Here is a 13,275-nt window from a genome sequence, read left to right on the forward strand (position 1 = left end):
TAAGTCTTTATAACAACATAATTTCACGAAAAATAGCATTCAAAGGATAAAAGTTCTCAAACTTTTTATTTATCTGATATTACACAATACTAAGCTGGGAAAGATATAAAAATGGATTTCCAAGCTGTTTAATTATATTTTATGATTTTGGAGCATTTATTCCAATAAAAACTGAAATAAATATAAAACAGTTTCCAAAATAACCCAAACTTTTTATTTAACTGTTATTGTACATAAATATGCTGGGAAAAATATAAAAGATATATTTCAGTGGGTATTTCCATTTTTCCTTGTTTTATTCCTTTAAATAATCATCGATTGAAGAAATAATATTAAACAGTTAAAATAAATTACCAAAATTTTTTTCAACATCATTTACAGTATAAATAACCTGGAGAATATATCAAAAGTGGTTTTCATAATGTATAATCTTTGTTTTGGGTATTTATGTGTAATTAACTTTAGAAAATAAGAGAAAAAAATAGTTTACAGCAGAGAAAAATCCTCAAAATTTTTATGTAACCTCCTACTGTAAAATATGATGTTCTGGTAAATTTTCATGAAATTTGGATAATCAGAACATTTTTTCCCATTTTAAAACCTATATAATTACCAAAAATCGGGAAAAATAGCAAGGCATGATGAAAAATGTTGAAATTGTCTTTCTGAGTCACCCATCACAGGTAAGGTATGAGAAAATTGTTAGATAAAATTTTTACACTCTCTAAAGTGGTTTTGTGATTTATTATATCTTAACAAAAAGAAAATCGTAAATCATACCAAACAGCAACAAAAATTGATGAAATTTAGTGAGGAGTCATTATTCACCATAGGGGTCGTCCATGAATTATTCCGGATTTATTGACCTCTGGAAGTGTTTTAGGTGATTTATGCCCTTGGTTTCTTGCAACAATTTTAATAAATCAAAGAAATAATAAAAACTTTTGGTAATTTACAAATTATCACATGCATGTGAGGGCTTTCAAAAGGAAAAATGTTCAGAATTTATTCAGAAGGGAAATAGGGGTAATGAACCCAAACAAGTTAAGAAATGTTGCATGCAATGGTGCATGAGATGTAAATGTGGCTGAAGTTCATGAATTAGTGTAGCCCATTCAGTGAGGTTTTAAGCCACGAAATTTCAGCCATCATTCACTGGATATGTTAAGTTTCTAAAGTATTTTTCCTCAGATTTATGGTTGGGTTTAAGGCCATTGATCATGCAAGGCAAAAATGGTGATCACAGAAAAAGAGCTGTTTGCGCAACCATTTTGTAAAAATTGCCAAAAATCGGATATTTAATATTTTACAGTGAGACCAGTTGGGTTTGAAAGTTAACTCGTGGAACTATCCAATACAAAAAGAATATCATGATTTTGTTAAGTAATGACCTAGTTATGGCCGTTCAAAGTTGAACAAAGTAATCTGGCAGATTGCATGTTTGCTTTGAGTGCATTCTTAGGATATTTTGACAAGAACATCATGCATGCCTTTGTTAAGGTCCGATTTCTAGTACATGCATGGAGTGAATGAGCATCCAAGATGTACTAGAAATGGTTTAAATGATTTTGATCATGCAAGAAAACAAAAGAAATGGAGAAGAAGATGTAATACTTGGTTTTGAAGTCACATGAACATATGTGCATCATTTTCACTCCTTGCATGGGTTTGATCCCAGATTTTCACCATTTCAAACACATGCATTGTGTTATGGTGAGAATCTACAAACCACAAGGGAAAAATAAGGATTTCTAGCCATGGAAAGGCATAGAATCCGAAAAGTAGAGAAAACTATGAAGAAGACGAAGTAAAAATCATGAAACTATGAGAGAAGATGTTGTTGTTTACCTTGGTTTTGACTTTGAGAGAAGTAAGAACACTTCAAGGTCTTCAAAATCTCGAAATTTGGCAGAGGAATGAGAGAAATTTCGTGAGTTAGAGAGAGAGAGGAAGAGAGTTTATGTGTTAGGAGGGTGGAGTGTGAGAGAGTGAAGAGGGAAGAGGTAGAGTGTAGGAAATGAGTTAATGATTGAAGTTTTTGGGAAGAGGGAGCATGGGGGAGGGGAGATGGCCGGTTTTTGAGTGGGTTAGGAGCCCTCTCTCTCCAAAAATTCAAATTAATAATTTCCCTCTTCATTTTTTATAAAAATCTAATTTTTATAAAAGTGATTCTTTAAGCAATTTTTGATTTATTTAAAAATCTTGTTTTTAACTAATTAATTATGATTAATGCATGTTAATTTATATATGAATTCATTGGTATAATCCATAATTTGATTAATAAAATTTGATATTTGGAAGTTTATAGCCAAATTTTATAAAGTTTTTAAGCTTTAAGATTTATAAATTTGGATTTTGGGCTCTTTAGGGTTTTTGGAATATTGTTTGATGTTCATCATCATAATGAAGTATAGTTAGAATATTTTAATTTATTTTTAGGGTTTTATACCCTTTTTCAATTATAACAAAGCTTGAAAGTTTCATTCAAATTATAGCATTGGCATTTCCTATTGTAGTTAAGCAACTTACTAGAATCGTAAGTGTCAAGTATATTAGTCCTAGATCTTAGTTGAATCCTAGTTTATGCAAGATTTTGACCTAATCTATACTACTAGGCCATGGCATGTTGTGCATGAATGGTTTTTATAAAGATGCATGAGTCCAAGTTTACAACCCATAGTTTAAAAAGAAACAAAATACAAGTTTTTCCAAAACAACATTGTTCAAAATATAGCTTCATAATAGCTTCAACACGATGCAGCATGCTCTATGATGATGAATCTTTACATCCACTTACTAATTATTTCCTGAAAAAGCATGTAAAACGAGCGTCAACTATGAAAATAGTTGGTGAGTTCACAAGTTTATAAAATCGAGCTTGAAACAAGGCTTTTCGTAAATACAAGTACATTGCTTTAATGATAAACAAAGTTGATTGCTATTAATGAATACAAGTTTATTGCTATAACGAGAAACGAGTTTGTATGTATATGAGCAAACAATGAGTCTCAACCAAACCTATGACTGAAGCCCTATCGAGATCTATGCTTATCGTTCCATAGTTGAATATGGTATCTTGCACTCCAGCAATAGGGCGAGTGAGGAGTTGTCAATTCCTAATAGCGCTATCCATAATGACCATTGGCTCAAAGAGTTAATGGTTAGAGATAAGGGAAGGGCCTTAGTACGATAAGTTCTCATGTTCCGTGTTGCATAGACATACATAAAGAAACATAGCAATACAATAGCAATCATGTTTGATACAAATCAATTTAAATACAACATGCAAATTATAGTTTTCTGGACATGCTTTTCCACCCCAAAACATAAAAACTGAAAATAGTGGAGTGCGTGAATACTCACAATGTTTCGAGTAGGTACAAGTGGTACTTCGGAATGCACCAACGTCTTACTACCGCGATCCTACGACATCAAACACACACTAGTGAGTTTCCATGTCGAAATCTAATGCTAATATACTAAATTCTACATATAGTGAAATGCCAATTTATGTTTTAGTATTTGATTTTATATTAATTGGTTACACTTTTTCTGAAATAACAAAATTCTACAAGTCGTGCGATTAATTACAACTTTGGAATATAAATTTTCCAAATTTTAAGTCTTTATAACAACATAAATTCACAAAAAATAGCATTCAAAGGATAAAAGTTCTCAAACTTTTTATTTATCTGATATTACACAATACTAAGCTGGGAAAAGATATAAAAATGGATTTCCAAGCTGTTTAATTATATTTTATGATTTTTGAGCATTTATTCCAATAAAAATTGAAATAAATATAAACCACTTTAGAGAGTGTAAAAATTTTATCTGGTTTTGGGTATTTATGTGTAATTAACTTTAGAAAATAAGAGAAAAGTAGTTTAAAGTAAAGAAAAATCCTCAAAATTTTTATGCAACCTCCTACTGTACAATATGATGTTCTGGTAAATTTTCCTGAATTTTGGATAATTAGAACTATTTTTCCCATTTTAAAACCATTATAATTACCAAAAATCGGGAAAAATAGCAAGGCATGATGAAAAATGTTGAAATTATTTTTCTGAGTCACCCATCACAGGTAAGGTATGCGAAAATTGTTAGATAAAATTTTTACACTCTCTAAAGTGGTTTTGTGATTTATTATATCTTAACAAAAAGAAAATCGGAAATCATACCAAACGGAAAAAAAATTGATGAAATTTAGAAGGGAATTCCTTCAGAATGGAATTAGGGGTAATGAACCCAAACAAGGGGTAATGAACCCAAACAAGGGAATTCATTCAAAAGGAAAAATGTTCAGAATTCAATCAGAAGGGAATTAGGGGTAATGAACCCAAACAAGGGAATTCATTCAAAAGGAAAAATGTTCAGAATTCATTCAGAAGGGAATTAGGGGTAATGAACCCAAACAAGTTAAGAAATGTTGCATGCAATGGTGCATGAGATGTAAATGTGGCTGAAGTTCATGAATTCGTGTAGCCCATTCAGTGAGGTTTTAAGCCACAAAATTTCAGCCATCATTCACTGGATATGTTAAGTTTCTAAAGTATTTTTCCTCAGATTTATGGTTGGGTTTAAGGCCATTGATCATGCAAGGCAAAAATGGTGATCACAGAAAAAGAGCTGTTTGCGCAACTATTTTGTAAAAATTGCCAAAAATTGGATATTTAATATTTTACAGTGAGACTAGTTGGGTTTGAAATTTAACTCATGGAACTATCCAATACAAAAAGACTATCATGATTTGGTTAAGTAATGACCGAATTATGGTCGTTCAAAGTCGAACAAAGTGATCTGGCAGATTGCATGTTTGCTTTGAGTGCATTCTTAGGATATTTTGACAAGAACATCATGCATGCCTTTCTTAAGGTCCGATTTCTAGCACATGCATGGAGTGAATGAGCATCCAAGATGTACTAGAAATGGTTTAAATGCTTTTGATCATGTAAGAACACAAAAGAAATGGAGAAGAAGATGTAATACTTGGTTTTGAAGTCACATGGACATATGTGCATCATTTTCACTCCTTGCATGGGTTTGATCCCGGATTTTCACCATTTCAAACACATGCATTGTGTTATGGTGAGAATCTACAAACTACAAGGGAAAAATAAGGATTTGTAGCCATGGAACGGCATAGAATCTGAAAAGAAGAGAAAACTAAGAAGAAGAGGAAGTAAAAATCATGAAACTATGAGAGAAGATGTTGTTGTTTACCTTGGTTTTGACTTTGAGAGATGTAAGAACACTTCAAGGTCTCCTAAATCTCGAAATTATGGCAGAGGAAGGGAGGATTTTGTGGGTTAGAGAGAGAAAGGAAGAGAGTTTGTGTGAGAGGAGAGTGGAGTGTAAGAGAGTGAAGAGAGAAGAGGAAGTGTGAGGGTTTTAGCTTAATGATTGTGTTTTGGGAAGAGAGAGGGCATGTGGAGGGGACAATGGCCGGATCTTTCATGCCTTAAGCCTCCTCTCTCCTAATTTTCAATTTTTACAAAATTCCCTCTATTTTCTTTATAAAAACCCTAATTTTATAAAAGTGTTTATTAAGCAAATTTGATTTATTTAAAAATCTTGTTTTTAACTAATAAATTATGATTAATACTTGATAATTTAATTTCTATTTCATTGATTATAATTCATAATTTGATTAATAAAAATTTGATATTAGAAAGTTTATAGCCAAATTTTATAAAGTTTTTAAGCTTTATAATTTATAAGTTTGGATTTTTAGCTCTTTTAGGGTTTTGGAATATTGTTTGATATTCATCATCATAATGAAGTATAATTAGAATATTTTAATTTATTTTTAGGGTTTTATACCCTTTTTCAATTATAACTAAGTTTGAAAGTTTCATTCAAATTATCGCATTGGCATTTCCTATTGTAGTTAAGCAACTTACTAGAATTGTAAGTGTCAAGTATATTAGTCCTAGATCTTAGTTGGATCCTAGTTTATGCAAGATTTTGACCTAATCTATACTATTAGGCCATGGCATGTTGTGTATGAATGATTTTTATAAAGATGCATGAGTCCGAGAATGACCTAAATTTGACAGTTGTCACAGTATCCCCCATTTAAAAAGAATTTCGTCCCGAAATTCATTCTATATCATCACTTGTCATCGCATGGGAAAAGTTGTGGATACTTTTCCTTCATGAAGTCCTCACGCTCCCAGGTGTACTCCGGCCTGCGTTTTGAGTTCCATCGAACTTTCAAAATCGGGATCTTACTCCGCTTAAGTTGTTTTACCTCCCTGTCAAGGATTTCTATCGGTTCCTCAACGAAGTTTAGCTTATCATTGATCTTAATTTTCTCCAGGAGTACTATTAATGCTTCGTTGGCTAGACATTTCTTAAGATTGGAGACGTGGAATGTGTCGTGAATGGCGCTTAACTCTTGGGGTAACTGGAGTTTATAAGCTACCGAACCAATCCTTTCAATGACTTCAAAGGGTCCAACATATATCGGGCTTAGTTTTTCCTTTCTTACCAAAACGCATAAGCCCTTTCCAAGGCGACACTTTTAAAAGTACCTTGTCTCCTACTTGGAATTCTAATGGTTTTCGACGATTATCCGCATAACTTTTCTGACGATCTCTAGCAGCTTTAAGCCTATCCTTGATGATAGCAATCTTGTCAGATGTTTCCTGGATAAGTTCGAGTCTAGTCAACTATCTGTCTCTGATTTCTGTCCAGCATAAGGGCGAACGACACTTGCGTCCATACAATGCTTCATATGGAGCACATTGGATACTCGTGTGGTAACTGCTATTGTAGGAAAACTCAATTAGAGGCAAATGAGTATCCCAATTTCCTTTGAACTCGACGACACATGCTCGTAGCATGTCTTCCAATGTTTGTATTGTTCTCTCTGTTTGCCCATCTGTCTGAGGGTGGTAAGTTGTGCTCAAATCTATCTTGGTTCCTAGTGCCTTCTGTAACATCCACCAAAATCGTGTTGTAAAACGACTATCTCTATCAGAAATGATAGATAGGGGTACACCATGCAGAGAAACAATTTTGTCAATGTAGATTTGGGCCCATTTTTCCATCTTGAAATCTTCCCGGATGGGGAGAAAGTGAGCAAATTTCGTCAGTCGATCCACTATGACCCAAATTAAGTCGTGACCTTTAGCAGTTCTAGGAAGTTGTCTGGATAGTTCTTGCATCTCGGATGGTGCAAGGCGATATGGTGCTTTTGCTACCGGTGCCGCTCCGGGAACTAAGTCTATCCGAAATTCGACCTACCTGTGAGGGGGTAAACCGGGCAATTCCTCCGGAAACACTTCGGGATAGTTTTGAACCACTGGAATCTCCTTGAGTTGCTTAGCTTCAGGTTCTCTTTCTAGCACGTGAGCCATGAATGTAATACAATTCTTCTTCAGGTACTTGTGAATCTTCATGCTTGATACTATGTTTAAATTTCTTCCTGGCTTCTCACCGTGTATGATAAGGGTTTCTCCATTAGGGAGAGGCACTTTAATGACTTACTCGTAACAACCAATGTCCGCTCTATTTTTGGATAACCAATCCATCCCTACTATCACATCAAAACTACCTAGTTCTATAGGAATTAGGTCAATGCTAAATAGTTTATCAGCTAAATTTAGAGTACAACCAGGAATTATATCATTAGCCCTAATTTCATACCCATCAGCAAGTTCAATAGCATAAGCATTCCTCATCTTTTTTGATTTCAAGCCAATTAACGGTCTAAATGCTAAAGAAACAAAACTCCTATCTGCTCCCTCATCGAATATTACTGATGCAAAATGGTTGTTCAGGAGAAACGTACTTGTTATCACTTCAGGGTTCTGACGAGCTTCTTCTGCACCAATCACAAAGGCTACACCTCTTGGCCGTCCAAATTGATTTCCTTTGAAGTTTTGCCTGGCTTGGCCTTGTCCATTGTTATCAGGTCCGTTGTTCAGTTTGGGACATACTCTACGGAGATGATCAGTACTCCTGCACTCGTAACATGCCCTTTTTCCTTCCTTATTCATCTTACAATACTTCGAGTAATGGCCTGTTTGCTTACAGTTTTGACATACTGGGCAAGCTCCCTTGTGATGAAAGTTACACTTATTGCACTTCGGAAGCGGTCCTGAGTACTGCTTTTGCTCCTGCACTTCCTGTTCTTGAGTTTTCACTGGTTCTTGCTCCTGGGCTCTTACCATAAAGTTTCCTGAGACTTTCTGCTTCCTCCCTGACTTGCCTCCATACTTCTTCTCTCCCTGATCTGCTGGCTTCCTCTTACTACTAGAACTTTCCTTTGTCGATGCTCCCATCCTTATCACATCATTTGTTAGTCGATTTGCTAGACTTACTGCACTTTGAATAGTAGTTGGGTTTGCTGAGGTAACCATTCCCCGAATCTCTGGTGCCAGACCCCAGATGTAACGATCTATCCGTTTCTCCTCAGGAGTAACCATGTGAGGTACCAGTTTTGCTAGTTCATGAAATCGGACTGTGTACTTCTCTATTTGTGTTCCAACCATAGAATGGTTCCAGAATTCAGATTCAAGCTTCTGAAGTTCATCCTTGGGACAATACTCCTCTATCAGCAGCTTCTTTAGGTCTTCCCAAGTTACCTGATATGCCGCTGTACGGCCTCGGGTTTGCACTAGAGTATTCCACCAGGTTAATGCCCTATCTTGGAGTAGGCAAGATGCATACTCAACTTTGTTGTGCTCGAGGCATTTGCTAATGTGAAGGACCGACTCCATGCTGTCAATCCATTTCAGCAACCCGACTGCACCTTCCTTTCCATGGAACTCCTTAGGTTTACAGGCCATAAAGGACTTGTAGTTGCATTCTCTTTCATTGTTTCCTCGGTTTCCTCCACTACTTCCTTGGTTAGCATTAAGTCCTGCAGTTACTTGAGTAACAATGTTTGGGATTACTTCCATGAGTTGTTGTGCTACAATTTGAGCAACATCGGGTGTTTCGTTCTGTGGGCGCCCGCGATTAGGCCTTCCTGACATGGTTCTATGACACAAGAGTAGAAATACGTATAAATACATAAAATAATGTATAATATTTAGTTCACTACTATTTTGAAAACCATAAGTGTTGTCAAATTAATGGGTTGCATTAATACTATGCATATAGATTTGAGAAAGGAAAGAAAAAAAAAATCTTTTTTTTTATTAAACCATTGACTAAATAAATTCTAGGGTTTGACCTCATAGTAAAAGTTTTCAAACATAAAATAAAATTCTTCATTACCATTTGACATTGTCTTAAAACCAAACCAATACATCAATCCCAAAATAAAGTTTCAAATGTTTTTCCCAAAAGACACCCAACATGGGTTCTCATTTCATGACAAAATAAAATAAAATACTGAAACCAGAACCAAACACTAATCGCTATCCCAATGAGAAACATCAACACCACAATCAGTAATAGCCCAACAAGCACATAATATGCGGTCATCGCACGACATGTCACTCGTCTAGCAGCACTAGCAGTGTCAGCAGTCTCCATCGAATGCTAAAACAGGATTTCCATTCTTGTCAAGACTTCATCCAAAACTTCCCGATGCCTAGCTATCACAGCGAGACTGTGACGTAGGCCCGCTGCTATCGACTGCAATATCCGGGACTCCTCCGGGGTCATACCTGGCTGTCTGACAGGTATCCCTATGACTTGCTGTGGTGAGGGTGCTCTCGGTCCTGCATTGTTGGGTCCTGCCGTGCCAAGTCCTGCTGTGCTGGTGGCTATCCTCCCTAGAATGGGAACACTCTTCCTCGCCGTCCTCCGAATGCGAAGTCCATAAAGTGATTGTTGTGGCAACACCGATGTAGGCGATTCCTCGCGTCGTTGACTTGGGGCGTTGTCATTCCTGATCTCTACCGAGTTTCCTGTATCTTTCGTGTCCTCCGATGGGTCTTCTTCTACCGAGGCGGTGGGATTACGTCGAGGGATAATAGTGACGTAGCCGGACTCGTCGGCTGAGGCGGTAGCGCGAGAAGATGACGATGTTGACATAATGGACTGAGACATAGTTTCAATGAGATATGAAATAAATGACAATGCATGCCTATATTATGCAATGCTTACACACACAAAAATTTACCATTTTGAATTTTTTGAAATAAAGTTTTCTCAAATATTTTTGTTGAACATATTCCCATTATAATTAGCTCAGGCTTTGTATAAATCTTTAAGAAAACACAACCTATAACTAAAACTTATAAAGATATTCTTTTTACATCAAACATATTACTAGTATAATTAGGTTGGGAGTTGTATCATTGGACCTCAATTCAACATAGCCTGATCACCTATGTTTAATTAAGGAAAGATTTATACAAAGCCTGAGCTAATTATAATGGGAAAATGTTCAACAAAAATATTTGAGAAAACTTTATTTCAAAAATTCAAAATGGTAAATTTTGGTGTGTGTAAGCACTGCATAATATAGGCATGCATTGTCATTTATTTCATATCTCATTGAAACTATGTCTCAGTCCACTATGTCCACATCGTCATCTTCCTACGTTACCGCCTCAGCCGACGAGTCCGGCTACGTCACTATTATCCCTCGACGTAATCCCCCCGCCTCGGTAAAAGAAGACCCATCGTAGGACACTGAAGATATAGGAAACTCGGTAGAGATCAACAATGACAATGCCCCAAATCAACGACGCGAGGCATCACCTACATCGGTGTTGCCACAACCACCACTTTATGGACTTCGCATTCGGAGGACGGCGAGGAAGAGTGTTCCCATTCCAGGGAGGATAGCCACCAGCACAGCAGGACTTGGCACGGCAGGACCTAGCGGGGTAGGACCCAGCAATGCAGGACCAAGAGCACCCTCACCACAGCAAGTCATAGGGATACCTGTCAGGCAGCCAGGTATGACCCCGGAGGAGTCCCGGATATTGCAGTCGATGGCAGCGGGCCTACGTCACAGTCTCGCTGTGATAGCTGGGCATCGGGAAGTTTTGGATGAAGTCTTGACAAGAATGGAAATCCTGTTTCAGCATTCGATGGAGACTGCTGACACTGCTAATGTTGCTAGACGAGTGGCATGTCGTGCGATGACCGCATATTATGTGCTTGTTGGGCTATTACTGATTGTGGTGTTGATGTTTCTCATAGGGATAGCGATTAGTGTTTGGTTCTGATTTCAGTATTTTATTTTATTTTGTCATGAAATGAGAACCCATGTTGGGTGTCTTTTGGGAAAAACATTTGAAAATTTATTTTGGGATTGATGTATTGGTTTGGTTTTAAGACAATGTCAAATGGTAATGAAGAATTTTATTTTATGTTTGAAAACTTTTACTATAAGGTCAAACCCTAGAATTTATTTAGTCAATGGTTTAATAAAAAAAAGATTTTTCTTTTTTTTTTTCTTTCCTTTCTCAAATCTATATGCATAGTATTAATGCAACCCATTAATTTGACAACACTTATGGTTTTCAAAATAGTAGTGAACTAAATATTATACATTATTTTATGTATTTATATGTATTTCTACTCTTGTGTCATAGAACCATGTCAGGAAGGCCTAATCGCGGGCGCCCACAGAACGAAACACCCGATGTTGCTAAAATTGTAGCACAACAACTCATGGAAGCAATCCCAAACATTGTTACTCAAGTAACTGCAGGAATTAATGCTAACCAAGGAAGTAGTGGAGGAAACCGAGGAAACAATGAAAGAGAATGCAACTACAAGTCCTTTATGGCATGTAAACCTAAGGAGTTCCATGGAAAGGAAGGTGCGGTCGGGTTGCTGAAATGGATTGACAGCATGGAGTCGGTCCTTCACATTAGCAAATGCCTCGAGCGCAATAAAGTTGAGTATGCATCTTGCCTACTCCAAGATAGGGCATTAACCTGGTGGAATACTCTAGTGCAAACCCGAGGCCGTACAACGGCATATCAGCTAACTTGGGAAGACTTAAAGAAGCTGCTGATAGAGGAGTATTGTCCCAAGGATGAACTTCAGAAGCTTAAATCTGAATTCTGGAACCATTCTATGGTTGGAACACAAATAGAGAAGTACACAGTCCGATTTCATGAACTAGCAAAACTGGTACCTCACATGGTTACTCCTGAGGAGAAACGGATAGATCGTTACATCTGAGGTCTGGCACCAGAGATTCGGGGAATGGTTACCTCAGCAAACCCAACTACTATTCAAAGTGCAGTAAGTCTAGCAAATCGACTAACAAATGATGTGATAAGGATGGGAGCATCGACAAAGGAAAGTTCTAGTAGTAAGAGGAAGCCAGCAGATCAGGGAGAGAAGAAGTATGGAGGCAAGTCAGGGAGGAAGCAGAAAGTCTCAGGAAACTTTATGGTAAGAGCCCAGGAGCAAGAACCAGTGAAAACTCAAGAACAGGAAGTGCAGGAGCAAAAGCAGTACTCAGGACCGCTTCCGAAGTGCAATAAGTGTAACTTTCATCACAAGGGAGCTTGCCCAGTATGTCAAAACTGTAAGCAAACAGGCCATTACTCGAAGTATTGTAAGATGAATAAGGAAGGAAAAAGGGCATGTTACGAGTGCAGGAGTACTGATCATCTCCGTAGAGTATGTCCCAAACTGAACAACGGACCTGATAACAATGGACAAGGCCAAGCCAGGCAAAACTTCAAAGGAAATCAATTTGGACGGCCAAGAGGTGTAGCCTTTGTGATTGGTGCAGAAGAAGCTCGTCAGAACCCTGAAGTGATAACAAGTACGTTTCTCCTGAACAACCATTTTGCATCAGTAATATTCGATGAGGGAGCAGATAGGAGTTTTGTTTCTTTAGCATTTAGACCGTTAATTGGCTTGAAATCAAAAAAGATGAGGAATGCTTATGCTATTGAACTTGCTGATGGGTATGAAATTAGGGCTAATGATATAATTCCTGGTTGTACTCTAAATTTAGCTGATAAACTATTTAGCATTGACCTAATTCCTATAGAACTAGGTAGTTTTGATGTGATAGTAGGGATGGATTGGTTATCCAAAAATAGAGCGGACATTGGTTGTTACGAGTAAGTCATTAAAGTGCCTCTCCCTAATGGAGAAACCCTTATCATACACGGTGAGAAGCCAGGAAGAAATTTAAACATAGTATCAAGCATGAAGATTCACAAGTACCTGAAGAAGAATTGTATTACATTCATGGCTCACGTGCTAGAAAGAGAACCTGAAGCTAAGCAACTCAAGGAGATTCCAGTGGTTCAAAACTATCCCGAAGTGTTTCCGGAGGAATTGCCCGGTTTACCCCCTCACAGGCAGGTCGAATTTCGGATAGACTTA

This window comes from Lactuca serriola, chromosome 7 (assembly GCF_051521515.1).
Source record: "Lactuca serriola cultivar US96UC23 chromosome 7, Lser_US96UC23_V15, whole genome shotgun sequence".
NCBI classification, from domain to species: Eukaryota; Viridiplantae; Streptophyta; class Magnoliopsida; order Asterales; family Asteraceae; genus Lactuca; species Lactuca serriola.